This window comes from Triticum aestivum, chromosome 5B, assembly GCF_018294505.1.
Source record: "Triticum aestivum cultivar Chinese Spring chromosome 5B, IWGSC CS RefSeq v2.1, whole genome shotgun sequence".
In the NCBI taxonomy this organism is placed as follows: domain Eukaryota; kingdom Viridiplantae; phylum Streptophyta; class Magnoliopsida; order Poales; family Poaceae; genus Triticum; species Triticum aestivum.
Genome location: NC_057807.1, coordinates 84,622,840 through 84,636,749, shown reverse-complemented (window position 1 = coordinate 84,636,749; position 13,910 = coordinate 84,622,840). Strand labels below are relative to the sequence as shown.

Genomic DNA, 13,910 nt, shown 5'->3' with positions numbered 1-13,910 from the left:
GGATGCGATCATACCAGCACTAAAGCACCGGATCCCATCAGAACTCCGAAGTTAAGCGTGCTTGGGCGAGAGTAGTACTAGGATGGGTGACCTCCTGGGAAGTCCTCGTGTTGCATTCCTTTTATAATTATTTTTTGCGCCTTGTGACAAACATGTCGCACGTGCGCGATATATATTAATCCCGTAATATTATATTTGACGTTTGCGATATGTTTAAGCTCGATGCTCATTGCTCGCGCGTCTTGGGGCGGCTTTGTGGCGCGAAGAGCGCGTTCTGAAAGGGGTGGAAAAAACTCGTGTTGCTGCGGTATGGAGGGAGGGGTGGAAACCGTGGAAAACTCGTCTCCGTGATTGAGCGGGAGAGTAAGTAGTATAGGACATTATCCATTGTTAGGGAACGGTTGTAATGGTAGTGAGAATGTAGAATCGTCTTTGGAGCGGACCTGGGAGTGGCAAGCATAAGGGACGAAGACGGGGAAACAAGTCGGATGCGATCATACCAGCACTAAAGCACTGGATCCCATCAGAACTCCGAAGTTAAGCGTGCTTGGGCGAGAGTAGTACTAGGATGGGTGACCTCCTGGGAAGTCCTCGTGTTGCATTCCTTTTATAATTATTTTTTGCGCCTTGTGACAAACATGTCGCACGTGCGCGATATATATTAATCCCGTTATATTATGTTTGACGTTTGCGATATGTTTAAGCTCGATGCTCATTGCTCGCGCGTCTTGGGGCGGCTTTGTGGCGCGAAGAGCGCGTTCTGAAAGGGGTGGAAAAAACTCGTGTTGCTGCGGTATGGAGGGAGGGGTGGAAACCGTGGAAAACTCGTCTCCGTGATTAAGCGGGAGAGTAAGTAGTATAGGACATTATCCATTGTTAGGGAACGGTTGTAATGGTAGTGAGAATGTAGAATCGTCTTTGGAGCGGACCTGGGAGTGGCAAGCATAAGGGACGAAGACGGGGAAACATGTTGGATGCGATCATACCAGCACTAAAGCACCGGATCCCATCAGAACTCCGAAGTTAAGCGTGCTTGGGCGAGAGTAGTACTAGGATGGGTGACCTCCTGGGAAGTCCTCGTGTTGCATTCCTTTTATAATTATTTTTTGCGCCTTGTGACAAACATGTCGCACGTGCGCGATATATATTAATCCTGTAATATTATATTTGACGTTTGCGATATGTTTAAGCTCGATGCTCATTGCTCGCGCGTCTTGGGGCGGCTTTGTGGCGCGAAGAGCGCGTTCTGAAAGGGGTGGAAAAAACTCGTGTTGCTGCGGTATGGAGGGAGGGGTGGAAACCGTGGAAAACTCGTCTCCGTGATTGAGCGGGAGAGTAAGTAGTATAGGACATTATCCATTGTTAGGGAACGGTTGTAATGGTAGTGAGAATGTAGAATCGTCTTTGGAGCGGACCTGGGAGTGGCAAGCATAAGGGATGAAGACGGGGAAACATGTCGGATGCGATCATACCAGCACTAAAGCACCGGATCCCATCAGAACTCCAAAGTTAAGCATGCTTGGGCGAGAGTAGTACTAGGATGGGTGACCTCCTGGGAAGTCCTTGTGTTGCATTCCTTTTATAATTATTTTTTGCGCCTTGTGACAAACATGTCGCACGTGCGAGATATATATTAATCACGTTATATTATGTTTGACGTTTGTGATATGTTTAAGCTCGATGCTCATTGCTCGCGCGTCTTGGGGCGGCTTTGTGGCGCGAAGAGCGCGTTCTGAAAGGGGTGGAAAAAACTCGTGTTGCTGCGGTATGGAGGGAGGGGTGGAAACCGTGGAAAACTCGTCTCCGTGATTGAGCGGGAGAGTAAGTAGTATAGGACATTATCCATTGTTAGGGAACGGTTGTAATGGTAGTGAGAATGTAGAATCGTCTTTGGAGCGGACCTGGGAGTGGCAAGCATAAGGGACGAAGACGGGGAAACATGTCGGATGCGATCATACCAGCACTAAAGCACCGGATCCCATCAGAACTCCGAAGTTAAGCGTGCTTGGGCGAGAGTAGTACTAGGATGGGTGACCTCCTGGGAAGTCCTCGTGTTGCATTCCTTTTATAATTATTTTTTGCGCCTTGTGACAAACATGTCGCACGTGCGCGATATATATTAATCCCGTTATATTATGTTTGACGTTTGCGATATGTTTAAGCTCGATGCTCATTGCTCGCGCGTCTTGGGGCGGCTTTGTGGCGCGAAGAGCGCATTCTGAAAGGGGTGGAAAAAACTCGTGTTGCTGCGGTATGGAGGGAGGGGTGGAAACCGTGGAAAACTCGTCTCCGCGATTGAGCGGGAGAGTAAGTAGTATAGGACATTATCCATTGTTAGGGAACGGTTGTAATGGTAGTGAGAATGTAGAATCGTCTTTGGAGCGGACCTGGGAGTGGCAAGCATAAGGGACGAAGACGGGGAAACATGTCGGATGTGATCATACCAGCACTAAAGCACCGGATCCCATCAGAACTCCGAAGTTAAGCGTGCTTGGGCGAGAGTAGTACTAGGATGGGTGACCTCCTGGGAAGTCCTCGTGTTACATTCCTTTTATAATTATTTTTTGCGCCTTGTGACAAACATGTCGCACGTGCGCGATATATATTAATCCCGTTATATTATGTTTGACGTTTGCGATATGTTTAAGCTCGATGCTCATTACTCGCGCGTCTTGGGGCGGCTTTGTGGCGCGAAGAGCGCGTTCTGAAAGGGGTGGAAAAAACTCGTGTTGCTGCGGTATGGAGGGAGGGGTGGAAACCGTGGAAAACTCGTCTCCGTGATTGAGCGGAGAGTAAGTAGTATAGGACATTATCCATTGTTAGGGAACGGTTGTAATGGTAGTGAGAATGTAGAATCGTCTTTGGAGCGGACCTGGAAGTGGCAAGCATAAGGGACGAAGACGGGGAAACATGTCGGATGCGATCATACCAGCACTAAAGCACCGGATCCCATCAGAACTTCGAAGTTAAGCGTGCTTGGGCGAGAGTAGTACTAGGATGGGTGACCTCCTGGGAAGTCCTCGTGTTGCATTCCTTTTATAATTATTTTTTGCGCCTTGTGACAAACATGTCGCACGTGCGCGATATATATTAATCCCGTTATATTATGTTTGACGTTTGCGATATGTTTAAGCTCGATGCTCATTGCTCGCGCGTCTTGGGGCGGCTTTGTGGCGCGAAGAGCGCGTTCTGAAAGGGGTGGAAAAAACTCGTGTTGCTGCGGTATGGAGGGAGGGGTGGAAACCGTGGAAAACTCGTCTCCGTGATTGAGCGGGAGAGTAAGTAGTATAGGGCATTATCCATTGTTAGGGAACGGTTGTAATGGTAGTGAGAATGTAGAATCGTCTTTGGAGCGGACCTGGGAGTGGCAAGCATAAGGGACGAAGACGAGGAAACATGTCGGATGCGATCATACCAGCACTAAAGCACCGGATCCCATCAGAACTCCGAAGTTAAGCGTGCTTGGCCGAGAGTAGTACTAGGATGGGTGACCTCCTGGGAAGTCCTCGTGTTGCATTCCTTTTATAATTATTTTTTGCGCCTTGTGACAAACATGTCGCACGTGCGCGATATATATTAATCCCGTTATATTATGTTTGACGTTTGCGATATGTTTAAGCTCGATGCTCATTGCTCGCGCGTCTTGGGGCGGCTTTGTGGCGCGAAGAGCGCGTTCTGAAACGGGTGGAAAAAACTCGTGTTGCTGCGGTATGGAGGGAGGGGTGGAAACCGTGGAAAACTCGTCTCCGTGATTGAGCGGGAGAGTAAGTAGTATAGGACATTATCCATTGTTAGGGAACGGTTGTAATGGTAGTGAGAATGTAGAATCGTCTTTGGAGCGGACCTGGGAGTGGCAAGCATAAGGGACGAAGACGGGGAAACATGTCGGATGCGATCATACCAGCACTAAAGCACCGGATCCCATCAGAACTCCGAGGTTAAGCGTGCTTGGGCGAGAGTAGTACTAGGATGGGTGACCTCCTGGGAAGTCCTCGTGTTGCATTCCTTTTATAATTATTTTTTGCGCCTTGTGACAAACATGTCGCACGTGCGCGATATATATTAATCCCGTTATATTATGTTTGACGTTTGCGATATGTTTAAGCTCGATGCTCATTGCTCGCGCGTCTTGGGGCGGCTTTGTGGCGCGAAGAGCGCGTTCTGAAAGGGGTGGAAAAAACTCGTGTTGCTGCGGTATGGAGGGAGGGGTGGAAACCATGGAAAACTCGTCTCCGTGATTGAGCGGGAGAGAAAGTAGTATAGGACATTATCCATTGTTAGGGAACGGTTGTAATGGTAGTGAGAATGTAGAATCGTCTTTGGAGCGGACCTGGGAGTGGCAAGCATAAGGGACGAAGACGGGGAAACATGTCGGATGCGATCATACCAGCACTAAAGCACCGGCTCCCATCAGAACTCCGAAGTTAAGTGTGCTTGGGCGAGAGTAGTACTAGGATGGGTGACCTCCTGGGAAGTCCTCGTGTTGCATTCCTTTTATAATTATTTTTTGCGCCTTGTGACAAACATGTCGCACGTGCGCGATATATATTAATCCCGTTATATTATGTTTGACGTTTGCGATATGTTTAAGCTCGATGCTCATTGCTCGCGCGTCTTGGGGCGGCTTTGTGGCGCGAAGAGCGCGTTCTGAAAGGGGTGGAAAAAACTCGTGTTGCTGCGGTATGGAGGGAGGGGTGGAAACCGTGGAAAACTCGTCTCCGTGATTGAGCGGGAGAGTAAGTAGTATAGGGCATTATCCATTGTTAGGGAACTGTTGTAATGGTAGTGAGAATGTAGAATCGTCTTTGGAGCGGACCTGGGAGTGGCAAGCATAAGGGACGAAGACGGGGAAACATGTTGGATGCGATCATACCAGCACTAAAGCACCGGATCCCATTAGAACTCCGAAGTCAAGCGTGCTTGGGCGAGAGTAGTACTTGGATGGGTGACCTCCTGGGAAGTCCTCGTGTTGCATTCCTTTTATAATTATCTTTTGCGCCTTGTGACAAACATGTCGCACGTGCGCGATATATATTAATCCCGTTATATTATGTTTGACGTTTGCGATATGTTTAAGCTCGATGCTCATTGCTCGCGCGTCTTGGGGCGGCTTTGTGGCGCGAAGAGCGCGTTCTGAAAGGGGTGGAAAAAACTCGTGTTGCTGCGGTATGGAGGGAGGGGTGGAAACCGTGGAAAACTCGTCTCCGTGATTGAGCGGGAGAGTAAGTAGTATAGGACATTATCCATTGTTAGGGAACGGTTGTAATGGTAGTGAGAATGTAGAATCGTCTTTGGAGCGGACCTGGGAGTGGCAAGCATAAGGGACGAAGACGGGGAAACATGTCGGATGCGATCATACCAGCACTAAAGCACCGGATCCCATCAGAACTCCAAAGTTAAGCGTGCTTGGGCGAGAGTAGTACTAGGATGGGTGACCTCCTGGGAAGTCCTCGTGTTGCATTCCTTTTATAATTATTTTTTGCGCCTTGTGACAAACATGTCGCACGTGCGCGATATATATTAATCCCGTCTTGGGGCGGCTTTGTGGCGCGAAGAGCGCGTTCTGAAAGGGGTGGAAAAAACTCGTGTTGCTGCGGTATGGAGGGAGGGGTGTAAACCGTGGAAAACTTGTCTCCGTGATTGAGCGGGAGAGTAAGTAGTATAGGACATTATCCATTGTTAGGGAACGGTTGTAATGATAGTGAGAATGTAGAATCGTCTTTGGAGCGGACCTGGGAGTGGCAAGCATAAGGGACGAAGACGGGGAAACATGTCGGATGCGATCATACCAGCACTAAAGCACCGGATCCCATCAGAACTCCAAAGTTAAGCGTGCTTGGGCGAGAGTAGTACTAGGATGGGTGACCTCCTGGGAAGTCCTCGTGTTGCATTCCTTTTATAATTATTTTTTGCGCCTTGTGACAAACATGTCGCACGTGCGCGATATATATTAATCCCGTTATATTATGTTTGACGTTTGCGATATGTTTAAGCTCGATGCTCATTGCTCGCGCGTCTTGGGGCGGCTTTGTGGCGCGAAGAGCGCGTTCTGAAAGGGGTGGAAAAAACTCGTGTTGCTGCGGTATGGAGGGAGGGGTGGAAACCGTGGAAAACTCGTCTCCGTGATTGAGCGGGAGAGTAAGTAGTATAGGGCATTATCCATTGTTAGGGAACTGTTGTAATGGTAGTGAGAATGTAGAATCGTCTTTGGAGCGGACCTGGGAGTGGCAAGCATAAGGGACGAAGACGGGGAAACATGTTGGATGCGATCATACCAGCACTAAAGCACCGGATCGCATTAGAACTCCGAAGTCAAGCGTGCTTGGGCGAGAGTAGTACTTGGATGGGTGACCTCCTGGGAAGTCCTCGTGTTGCATTCCTTTTATAATTATCTTTTGCGCCTTGTGACAAACATGTCGCACGTGCGCGATATATATTAATCCCGTCTTGGGGCGGCTTTGTGGCGCGAAGAGCGCGTTCTGAAAGGGGTGGAAAAAACTCGTGTTGCTGCGGTATGGAGGGAGGGGTGGAAACCGTGGAAAACTCGTCTCCGTGATTGAGCGGGAGAGTAAGTAGTATAGGACATTATCCATTGTTAGGGAACGGTTGTAATGGTAGTGAGAATGTAGAATCGTCTTTGGAGCGGACCTGGGAGTGGCAAGCATAAGGGACGAAGACGGGGAAACATGTCGGATGCGATCATACCAGCACTAAAGCACCGGATCCCATCAGAACTCCGAAGTTAAGCGTGCTGGGCGAGAGTAGTACTAGGATGGGTGACCTCCTGGGAAGTCCTCGTGTTGCATTCCTTTTATAATTATTTTTTGCGCCTTGTGACAAACATGTCGCACGTGCGCGATATATATTAATCCCGTTATATTATGTTTGACGTTTGCGATATGTTTAAGCTCGATGCTCATTGCTCGCGCGTCTTGGGGCGGCTTTGTGGCGCGAAGAGCGCGTTCTGAAAGGGGTGGAAAAAACTCGTGTTGCTGCGGTATGGAGGGAGGGGTGGAAACCGTGGAAAACTCGTCTCCGTGATTGAGCGGGAGAGTAAGTAGTATAGGGCATTATCCATTGTTAGGGAACTGTTGTAATGGTAGTGAGAATGTAGAATCGTCTTTGGAGCGGACCTGGGAGTGGCAAGCATAAGGGACGAAGACGGGGAAACATGTTGGATGCGATCATACCAGCACTAAAGCACCGGATCCCATTAGAACTCCGAAGTCAAGCGTGCTTGGGCGAGAGTAGTACTTGGATGGGTGACCTCCTGGGAAGTCCTCGTGTTGCATTCCTTTTATAATTATCTTTTGCGCCTTGTGACAAACATGTCGCACGTGCGCGATATATATTAATCCCGTTATATTATGTTTGACGTTTGCGATATGTTTAAGCTCGATGCTCATTGCTCGCGCGTCTTGGGGCGGCTTTGTGGCGCGAAGAGCGCGTTCTGAAAGGGGTGGAAAAAACTCGTGTTGCTGCGGTATGGAGGGAGGGGTGGAAACCGTGGAAAACTCGTCTCCGTGATTGAGCGGGAGAGTAAGTAGTATAGGACATTATCCATTGTTAGGGAACGGTTGTAATGGTAGTGAGAATGTAGAATCGTCTTTGGAGCGGACCTGGGAGTGGCAAGCATAAGGGACGAAGACGGGGAAACATGTCGGATGCGATCATACCAGCACTAAAGCACCGGATCCCATCAGAACTCCAAAGTTAAGCGTGCTTGGGCGAGAGTAGTACTAGGATGGGTGACCTCCTGGGAAGTCCTCGTGTTGCATTCCTTTTATAATTATTTTTTGCGCCTTGTGACAAACATGTCGCACGTGCGCGATATATATTAATCCCGTCTTGGGGCGGCTTTGTGGCGCGAAGAGCGCGTTCTGAAAGGGGTGGAAAAAACTCGTGTTGCTGCGGTATGGAGGGAGGGGTGTAAACCGTGGAAAACTTGTCTCCGTGATTGAGCGGGAGAGTAAGTAGTATAGGACATTATCCATTGTTAGGGAACGGTTGTAATGATAGTGAGAATGTAGAATCGTCTTTGGAGCGGACCTGGGAGTGGCAAGCATAAGGGACGAAGACGGGGAAACATGTCGGATGCGATCATACCAGCACTAAAGCACCGGATCCCATCAGAACTCCAAAGTTAAGCGTGCTTGGGCGAGAGTAGTACTAGGATGGGTGACCTCCTGGGAAGTCCTCGTGTTGCATTCCTTTTATAATTATTTTTTGCGCCTTGTGACAAACATGTCGCACGTGCGCGATATATATTAATCCCGTTATATTATGTTTGACGTTTGCGATATGTTTAAGCTCGATGCTCATTGCTCGCGCGTCTTGGGGCGGCTTTGTGGCGCGAAGAGCGCGTTCTGAAAGGGGTGGAAAAAACTCGTGTTGCTGCGGTATGGAGGGAGGGGTGGAAACCGTGGAAAACTCGTCTCCGTGTTTGAGCGGGAGAGTAAGTAGTATAGGACATTATCCATTGTTAGGGAACGGTTGTAATGGTAGTGAGAATGTAGAATCGTCTTTGGAGCGGACCTGGGAGTGGCAAGCATAAGGGACGAAGACGGGGAAACATGTCGGATGCGATCATACCAGCACTAAAGCACCGGATCCCATCAGAACTCCGAAGTTAAGCGTGCTTGGGCGAGAGTAGTACTAGGATGGGTGACCTCCTGGGAAGTCCTCGTGTTGCATTCCTTTTATAATTATTTTTTGCGCCTTGTGACAAACATGTCGCACGTGCGCGATATATATTAATCCCGTTATATTATGTTTGACGTTTGCGATATGTTTAAGCTCGATGCTCATTGCTCGCGCGTCTTGGGGCGGCTTTGTGGCGCGAAGAGCGCGTTCTGAAAGGGGTGGAAAAAACTCGTGTTGCTGCGGTATGGAGGGAGGGGTGGAAACCGTGGAAAACTCGTTTACGTGATTGAGCGGGAGAGTAAGTAGTATAGGACATTATCCATTGTTAGGGAACGGTTGTAATGGTAGTGAGAATGTAGAATCGTCTTTGGAGCGGACCTGGGAGTGGCAAGCATAAGGGACGAAGACGGGGAAACATGTCGGATGCGATCATACCAGCACTAAAGCACCGGATCCCATCAGAACTCCGAAGTTAAGCGTGCTTGGGCGAGAGTAGTACTAGGATGGGTGACCTCCTGGGAAGTCCTCGTGTTGCATTCCTTTTATAATTATTTTTTGCGCCTTGTGACAAACATGTCGCACGTGCGCGATATATATTAATCCCGTTATATTATGTTTGACGTTTGCGATATGTTTAAGCTCGATGCTCATTGCTCGCGCGTCTTGGGGCGGCTTTGTGGCGCGAAGAGCGCATTCTGAAAGGGGTGGAAAAAACTCGTGTTGCTGCGGTATGGAGGGAGGGGTGGAAACCGTGGAAAACTCGTCTCCGCGATTGAGCGGGAGAGTAAGTAGTATAGGACATTATCCATTGTTAGGGAACGGTTGTAATGGTAGTGAGAATGTAGAATCGTCTTTGGAGCGGACCTGGGAGTGGCAAGCATAAGGGACGAAGACGGGGAAACATGTCGGATGTGATCATACCAGCACTAAAGCACCGGATCCCATCAGAACTCCGAAGTTAAGCGTGCTTGGGCGAGAGTAGTACTAGGATGGGTGACCTCCTGGGAAGTCCTCGTGTTACATTCCTTTTATAATTATTTTTTGCGCCTTGTGACAAACATGTCGCACGTGCGCGATATATATTAATCCCGTTATATTATGTTTGACGTTTGCGATATGTTTAAGCTCGATGCTCATTACTCGCGCGTCTTGGGGCGGCTTTGTGGCGCGAAGAGCGCGTTCTGAAAGGGGTGGAAAAAACTCGTGTTGCTGCGGTATGGAGGGAGGGGTGGAAACCGTGGAAAACTCGTCTCCGTGATTGAGCGGAGAGTAAGTAGTATAGGACATTATCCATTGTTAGGGAACGGTTGTAATGGTAGTGAGAATGTAGAATCGTCTTTGGAGCGGACCTGGAAGTGGCAAGCATAAGGGACGAAGACGGGGAAACATGTCGGATGCGATCATACCAGCACTAAAGCACCGGATCCCATCAGAACTTCGAAGTTAAGCGTGCTTGGGCGAGAGTAGTACTAGGATGGGTGACCTCCTGGGAAGTCCTCGTGTTGCATTCCTTTTATAATTATTTTTTGCGCCTTGTGACAAACATGTCGCACGTGCGCGATATATATTAATCCCGTTATATTATGTTTGACGTTTGCGATATGTTTGACGTTGGGCGAGAGTAGTACTAGGATGGGTGACCTCCTGGGAAGTCCTCGTGATGCATTCCTTTTATAATTATTTTTTGCGCCTTGTGACAAACATGTCGCACGTGCGCGATATATATTAATCCCGTTATATTATGTTTGACGTTTGCGATATGTTTAAGCTCGATGCTCATTGCTCGCGCGTCTTGGGGCGGCTTTGTGGCGCGAAGAGCGCGTTCTGAAAGGGGTGGAAAAAACTCGTGTTGCTGCGGTATGGAGGGAGGGGTGGAAACCGTGGAAAACTCGTCTCCGTGATTGAGCGGGAGAGTAAGTAGTATAGGACATTATCCATTGTTAGGGAACGGTTGTAATGGTAGTGAGAATGTAGAATCGTCTTTGGAGCGGACCTGGGAGTGGCAAGCATAAGGGACGAAGACGGGGAAACATGTCGGATGCGATCATACCAGCACTAAAGCACCGGATCCCATCAGAACTCCGAAGTTAAGCGTGCTTGGGCGAGAGTAGTACTAGGATGGGTGACCTCCTGGGAAGTCCTCGTGTTGCATTCCTTTATAATTATTTTTTGCGCCTTGTGACAAACATGTCGCACGTGCACGATATATATTAATCCCGTTATATTATGTTTGACGTTTGCGATATGTTTGACGTTGGGCGAGAGTAGTACTAGGATGGGTGACCTCCTGGGAAGTCCTCGTGTTGCATTCCTTTTATAATTATTTTTTGCGCCTTGTGACAAACATGTCGCACGTGCGCGATATATATTAATCCCGTTATATTATGTTTGACGTTTGCGATATGTTTAAGCTCGATGCTCATTGCTCGCGCGTCTTGGGGCGGCTTTGTGGCGCGAAGAGCGCGTTCTGAAAGGGGTGGAAAAAACTCGTGTTGCTGCGGTATGGAGGGAGGGGTGGAAACCGTGGAAAACTCGTCTCCGTGATTGAGCGGGAGAGTAAGTAGTATAGGGCATTATCCATTGTTAGGGAACTGTTGTAATGGTAGTGAGAATGTAGAATCGTCTTTGGAGCGGACCTGGGAGTGGCAAGCATAAGGGACGAAGACGGGGAAACATGTTGGATGCGATCATACCAGCACTAAAGCACCGGATCCCATTAGAACTCCGAAGTCAAGCGTGCTTGGGCGAGAGTAGTACTTGGATGGGTGACCTCCTGGGAAGTCCTCGTGTTGCATTCCTTTTATAATTATCTTTTGCGCCTTGTGACAAACATGTCGCACGTGCGCGATATATATTAATCCCGTTATATTATGTTTGACGTTTGCGATATGTTTAAGCTCGATGCTCATTGCTCGCGCGTCTTGGGGCGGCTTTGTGGCGCGAAGAGCGCGTTCTGAAAGGGGTGGAAAAAACTCGTGTTGCTGCGGTATGGAGGGAGGGGTGGAAACCGTGGAAAACTCGTCTCCGTGATTGAGCGGGAGAGTAAGTAGTATAGGACATTATCCATTGTTAGGGAACGGTTGTAATGGTAGTGAGAATGTAGAATCGTCTTTGGAGCGGACCTGGGAGTGGCAAGCATAAGGGACGAAGACGGGGAAACATGTCGGATGCGATCATACCAGCACTAAAGCACCGGATCCCATCAGAACTCCAAAGTTAAGCGTGCTTGGGCGAGAGTAGTACTAGGATGGGTGACCTCCTGGGAAGTCCTCGTGTTGCATTCCTTTTATAATTATTTTTTGCGCCTTGTGACAAACATGTCGCACGTGCGCGATATATATTAATCCCGTCTTGGGGCGGCTTTGTGGCGCGAAGAGCGCGTTCTGAAAGGGGTGGAAAAAACTCGTGTTGCTGCGGTATGGAGGGAGGGGTGTAAACCGTGGAAAACTTGTCTCCGTGATTGAGCGGGAGAGTAAGTAGTATAGGACATTATCCATTGTTAGGGAACGGTTGTAATGATAGTGAGAATGTAGAATCGTCTTTGGAGCGGACCTGGGAGTGGCAAGCATAAGGGACGAAGACGGGGAAACATGTCGGATGCGATCATACCAGCACTAAAGCACCGGATCCCATCAGAACTCCAAAGTTAAGCGTGCTTGGGCGAGAGTAGTACTAGGATGGGTGACCTCCTGGGAAGTCCTCGTGTTGCATTCCTTTTATAATTATTTTTTGCGCCTTGTGACAAACATGTCGCACGTGCGCGATATATATTAATCCCGTTATATTATGTTTGACGTTTGCGATATGTTTAAGCTCGATGCTCATTGCTCGCGCGTCTTGGGGCGGCTTTGTGGCGCGAAGAGCGCGTTCTGAAAGGGGTGGAAAAAACTCGTGTTGCTGCGGTATGGAGGGAGGGGTGGAAACCGTGGAAAACTCCTCTCCGTGATTGAGCGGGAGAGTAAGTAGTATAGGACATTATCCATTGTTAGGGAACGGTTGTAATGGTAGTGAGAATGTAGAATCGTCTTTGGAGCGGACCTGGGAGTGGCAAGCATAAGGGACGAAGACGGGGAAACATGTCGGATGCGATCATACCAGCACTAAAGCACCGGATCCCATCAGAACTCCGAAGTTAAGCGTGCTTGGGCGAGAGTAGTACTAGGATGGGTGACCTCCTGGGAAGTCCTCGTGTTGCATTCCTTTTATAATTATTTTTTGCGCCTTGTGACAAACATGTCGCACGTGCGCGATATATATTAATCCCGTTATATTATGTTTGACGTTTGCGATATGTTTAAGCTCGATGCTCATTGCTCGCGCGTCTTGGGGCGGCTTTGTGGCGCGAAGAGCGCATTCTGAAAGGGGTGGAAAAAACTCGTGTTGCTGCGGTATGGAGGGAGGGGTGGAAACCGTGGAAAACTCGTCTCCGCGATTGAGCGGGAGAGTAAGTAGTATAGGACTTTATCCATTGTTAGGGAACGGTTGTAATGGTAGTGAGAATGTAGAATCGTCTTTGGAGCGGACCTGGGAGTGGCAAGCATAAGGGACGAAGACGGGGAAACATGTCGGATGTGATCATACCAGCACTAAAGCACCGGATCCCATCAGAACTCCGAAGTTAAGGGTGCTTGGGCGAGAGTAGTACTAGGATGGGTGACCTCCTGGGAAGTCCTCGTGTTACATTCCTTTTATAATTATTTTTTGCGCCTTGTGACAAACATGTCGCACGTGCGCGATATATATTAATCCCGTTATATTATGTTTGACGTTTGCGATATGTTTAAGCTCGATGCTCATTACTCGCGCGTCTTGGGGCGGCTTTGTGGCGCGAAGAGCGCGTTCTGAAAGGGGTGGAAAAAACTCGTGTTGCTGCGGTATGGAGGGAGGGGTGGAAACCGTGGAAAACTCGTCTCCGTGATTGAGCGGAGAGTAAGTAGTATAGGACATTATCCATTGTTAGGGAACGGTTGTAATGGTAGTGAGAATGTAGAATCGTCTTTGGAGCGGACCTGGAAGTGGCAAGCATAAGGGACGAAGACGGGGAAACATGTCGGATGCGATCATACCAGCACTAAAGCACCGGATCCCATCAGAACTTCGAAGTTAAGCGTGCTTGGGCGAGAGTAGTACTAGGATGGGTGACCTCCTGGGAAGTCCTCGTGTTGCATTCCTTTTATAATTATTTTTTGCGCCTTGTGACAAACATGTCGCACGTGCGCGATATATATTAATCCCGTTATATTATGTTTGACGTTTGCGATATGTTT

General features: G+C 48.7%; 29 non-coding genes across 29 annotated transcripts; all 29 read left to right on the top strand.

Moving 5' to 3' along the window:
- On the top strand, positions 1-119 carry LOC123118632 (5S ribosomal RNA). Its single transcript, XR_006458179.1, has one exon. It is a non-coding gene; the product is annotated as a 5S ribosomal RNA (ribosomal RNA).
- Positions 120-486: 367 nt separating this feature from the next.
- On the top strand, positions 487-605 carry LOC123118022 (5S ribosomal RNA). The gene has a single exon (XR_006457653.1). It is a non-coding gene; the product is annotated as a 5S ribosomal RNA (ribosomal RNA).
- Positions 606-972: 367 nt separating this feature from the next.
- Positions 973-1,091, top strand: LOC123118620 (5S ribosomal RNA). Its single transcript, XR_006458168.1, has one exon. It is a non-coding gene; the product is annotated as a 5S ribosomal RNA (ribosomal RNA).
- Positions 1,092-1,458: 367 nt separating this feature from the next.
- On the top strand, positions 1,459-1,577 carry LOC123118531 (5S ribosomal RNA). Its single transcript, XR_006458081.1, has one exon. It is a non-coding gene; the product is annotated as a 5S ribosomal RNA (ribosomal RNA).
- Positions 1,578-1,944: 367 nt separating this feature from the next.
- Positions 1,945-2,063, top strand: LOC123118608 (5S ribosomal RNA). Its single transcript, XR_006458158.1, has one exon. It is a non-coding gene; the product is annotated as a 5S ribosomal RNA (ribosomal RNA).
- Positions 2,064-2,430: 367 nt separating this feature from the next.
- LOC123117938 (5S ribosomal RNA) lies at positions 2,431-2,549 on the top strand. The gene has a single exon (XR_006457568.1). It is a non-coding gene; the product is annotated as a 5S ribosomal RNA (ribosomal RNA).
- Positions 2,550-2,915: 366 nt separating this feature from the next.
- Positions 2,916-3,034, top strand: LOC123118372 (5S ribosomal RNA). The gene has a single exon (XR_006457915.1). It is a non-coding gene; the product is annotated as a 5S ribosomal RNA (ribosomal RNA).
- Positions 3,035-3,401: 367 nt separating this feature from the next.
- LOC123118415 (5S ribosomal RNA) lies at positions 3,402-3,520 on the top strand. Its single transcript, XR_006457958.1, has one exon. It is a non-coding gene; the product is annotated as a 5S ribosomal RNA (ribosomal RNA).
- Positions 3,521-3,887: 367 nt separating this feature from the next.
- LOC123118376 (5S ribosomal RNA) lies at positions 3,888-4,006 on the top strand. Its single transcript, XR_006457919.1, has one exon. It is a non-coding gene; the product is annotated as a 5S ribosomal RNA (ribosomal RNA).
- A 367-nt stretch (positions 4,007-4,373) lies between these two features.
- On the top strand, positions 4,374-4,492 carry LOC123118496 (5S ribosomal RNA). The gene has a single exon (XR_006458042.1). It is a non-coding gene; the product is annotated as a 5S ribosomal RNA (ribosomal RNA).
- A 367-nt stretch (positions 4,493-4,859) lies between these two features.
- On the top strand, positions 4,860-4,978 carry LOC123118398 (5S ribosomal RNA). The gene has a single exon (XR_006457941.1). It is a non-coding gene; the product is annotated as a 5S ribosomal RNA (ribosomal RNA).
- A 367-nt stretch (positions 4,979-5,345) lies between these two features.
- LOC123118357 (5S ribosomal RNA) lies at positions 5,346-5,464 on the top strand. Its single transcript, XR_006457900.1, has one exon. It is a non-coding gene; the product is annotated as a 5S ribosomal RNA (ribosomal RNA).
- A 311-nt stretch (positions 5,465-5,775) lies between these two features.
- Positions 5,776-5,894, top strand: LOC123118356 (5S ribosomal RNA). The gene has a single exon (XR_006457899.1). It is a non-coding gene; the product is annotated as a 5S ribosomal RNA (ribosomal RNA).
- Positions 5,895-6,261: 367 nt separating this feature from the next.
- Positions 6,262-6,380, top strand: LOC123118513 (5S ribosomal RNA). The gene has a single exon (XR_006458062.1). It is a non-coding gene; the product is annotated as a 5S ribosomal RNA (ribosomal RNA).
- Positions 6,381-6,691: 311 nt separating this feature from the next.
- On the top strand, positions 6,692-6,809 carry LOC123118502 (5S ribosomal RNA). The gene has a single exon (XR_006458049.1). It is a non-coding gene; the product is annotated as a 5S ribosomal RNA (ribosomal RNA).
- A 367-nt stretch (positions 6,810-7,176) lies between these two features.
- LOC123118396 (5S ribosomal RNA) lies at positions 7,177-7,295 on the top strand. Its single transcript, XR_006457939.1, has one exon. It is a non-coding gene; the product is annotated as a 5S ribosomal RNA (ribosomal RNA).
- Positions 7,296-7,662: 367 nt separating this feature from the next.
- On the top strand, positions 7,663-7,781 carry LOC123118355 (5S ribosomal RNA). The gene has a single exon (XR_006457898.1). It is a non-coding gene; the product is annotated as a 5S ribosomal RNA (ribosomal RNA).
- A 311-nt stretch (positions 7,782-8,092) lies between these two features.
- On the top strand, positions 8,093-8,211 carry LOC123118354 (5S ribosomal RNA). The gene has a single exon (XR_006457897.1). It is a non-coding gene; the product is annotated as a 5S ribosomal RNA (ribosomal RNA).
- A 367-nt stretch (positions 8,212-8,578) lies between these two features.
- On the top strand, positions 8,579-8,697 carry LOC123118596 (5S ribosomal RNA). The gene has a single exon (XR_006458146.1). It is a non-coding gene; the product is annotated as a 5S ribosomal RNA (ribosomal RNA).
- A 367-nt stretch (positions 8,698-9,064) lies between these two features.
- On the top strand, positions 9,065-9,183 carry LOC123118584 (5S ribosomal RNA). Its single transcript, XR_006458133.1, has one exon. It is a non-coding gene; the product is annotated as a 5S ribosomal RNA (ribosomal RNA).
- A 367-nt stretch (positions 9,184-9,550) lies between these two features.
- LOC123117934 (5S ribosomal RNA) lies at positions 9,551-9,669 on the top strand. The gene has a single exon (XR_006457565.1). It is a non-coding gene; the product is annotated as a 5S ribosomal RNA (ribosomal RNA).
- Positions 9,670-10,035: 366 nt separating this feature from the next.
- LOC123118371 (5S ribosomal RNA) lies at positions 10,036-10,154 on the top strand. Its single transcript, XR_006457914.1, has one exon. It is a non-coding gene; the product is annotated as a 5S ribosomal RNA (ribosomal RNA).
- A 525-nt stretch (positions 10,155-10,679) lies between these two features.
- Positions 10,680-10,798, top strand: LOC123118572 (5S ribosomal RNA). Its single transcript, XR_006458122.1, has one exon. It is a non-coding gene; the product is annotated as a 5S ribosomal RNA (ribosomal RNA).
- A 524-nt stretch (positions 10,799-11,322) lies between these two features.
- Positions 11,323-11,441, top strand: LOC123118395 (5S ribosomal RNA). Its single transcript, XR_006457938.1, has one exon. It is a non-coding gene; the product is annotated as a 5S ribosomal RNA (ribosomal RNA).
- Positions 11,442-11,808: 367 nt separating this feature from the next.
- On the top strand, positions 11,809-11,927 carry LOC123118352 (5S ribosomal RNA). The gene has a single exon (XR_006457895.1). It is a non-coding gene; the product is annotated as a 5S ribosomal RNA (ribosomal RNA).
- A 311-nt stretch (positions 11,928-12,238) lies between these two features.
- On the top strand, positions 12,239-12,357 carry LOC123118346 (5S ribosomal RNA). Its single transcript, XR_006457890.1, has one exon. It is a non-coding gene; the product is annotated as a 5S ribosomal RNA (ribosomal RNA).
- A 367-nt stretch (positions 12,358-12,724) lies between these two features.
- LOC123118561 (5S ribosomal RNA) lies at positions 12,725-12,843 on the top strand. The gene has a single exon (XR_006458110.1). It is a non-coding gene; the product is annotated as a 5S ribosomal RNA (ribosomal RNA).
- A 367-nt stretch (positions 12,844-13,210) lies between these two features.
- On the top strand, positions 13,211-13,329 carry LOC123118133 (5S ribosomal RNA). Its single transcript, XR_006457737.1, has one exon. It is a non-coding gene; the product is annotated as a 5S ribosomal RNA (ribosomal RNA).
- A 366-nt stretch (positions 13,330-13,695) lies between these two features.
- LOC123118370 (5S ribosomal RNA) lies at positions 13,696-13,814 on the top strand. The gene has a single exon (XR_006457913.1). It is a non-coding gene; the product is annotated as a 5S ribosomal RNA (ribosomal RNA).
- Positions 13,815-13,910: the final 96 nt, after the last annotated feature.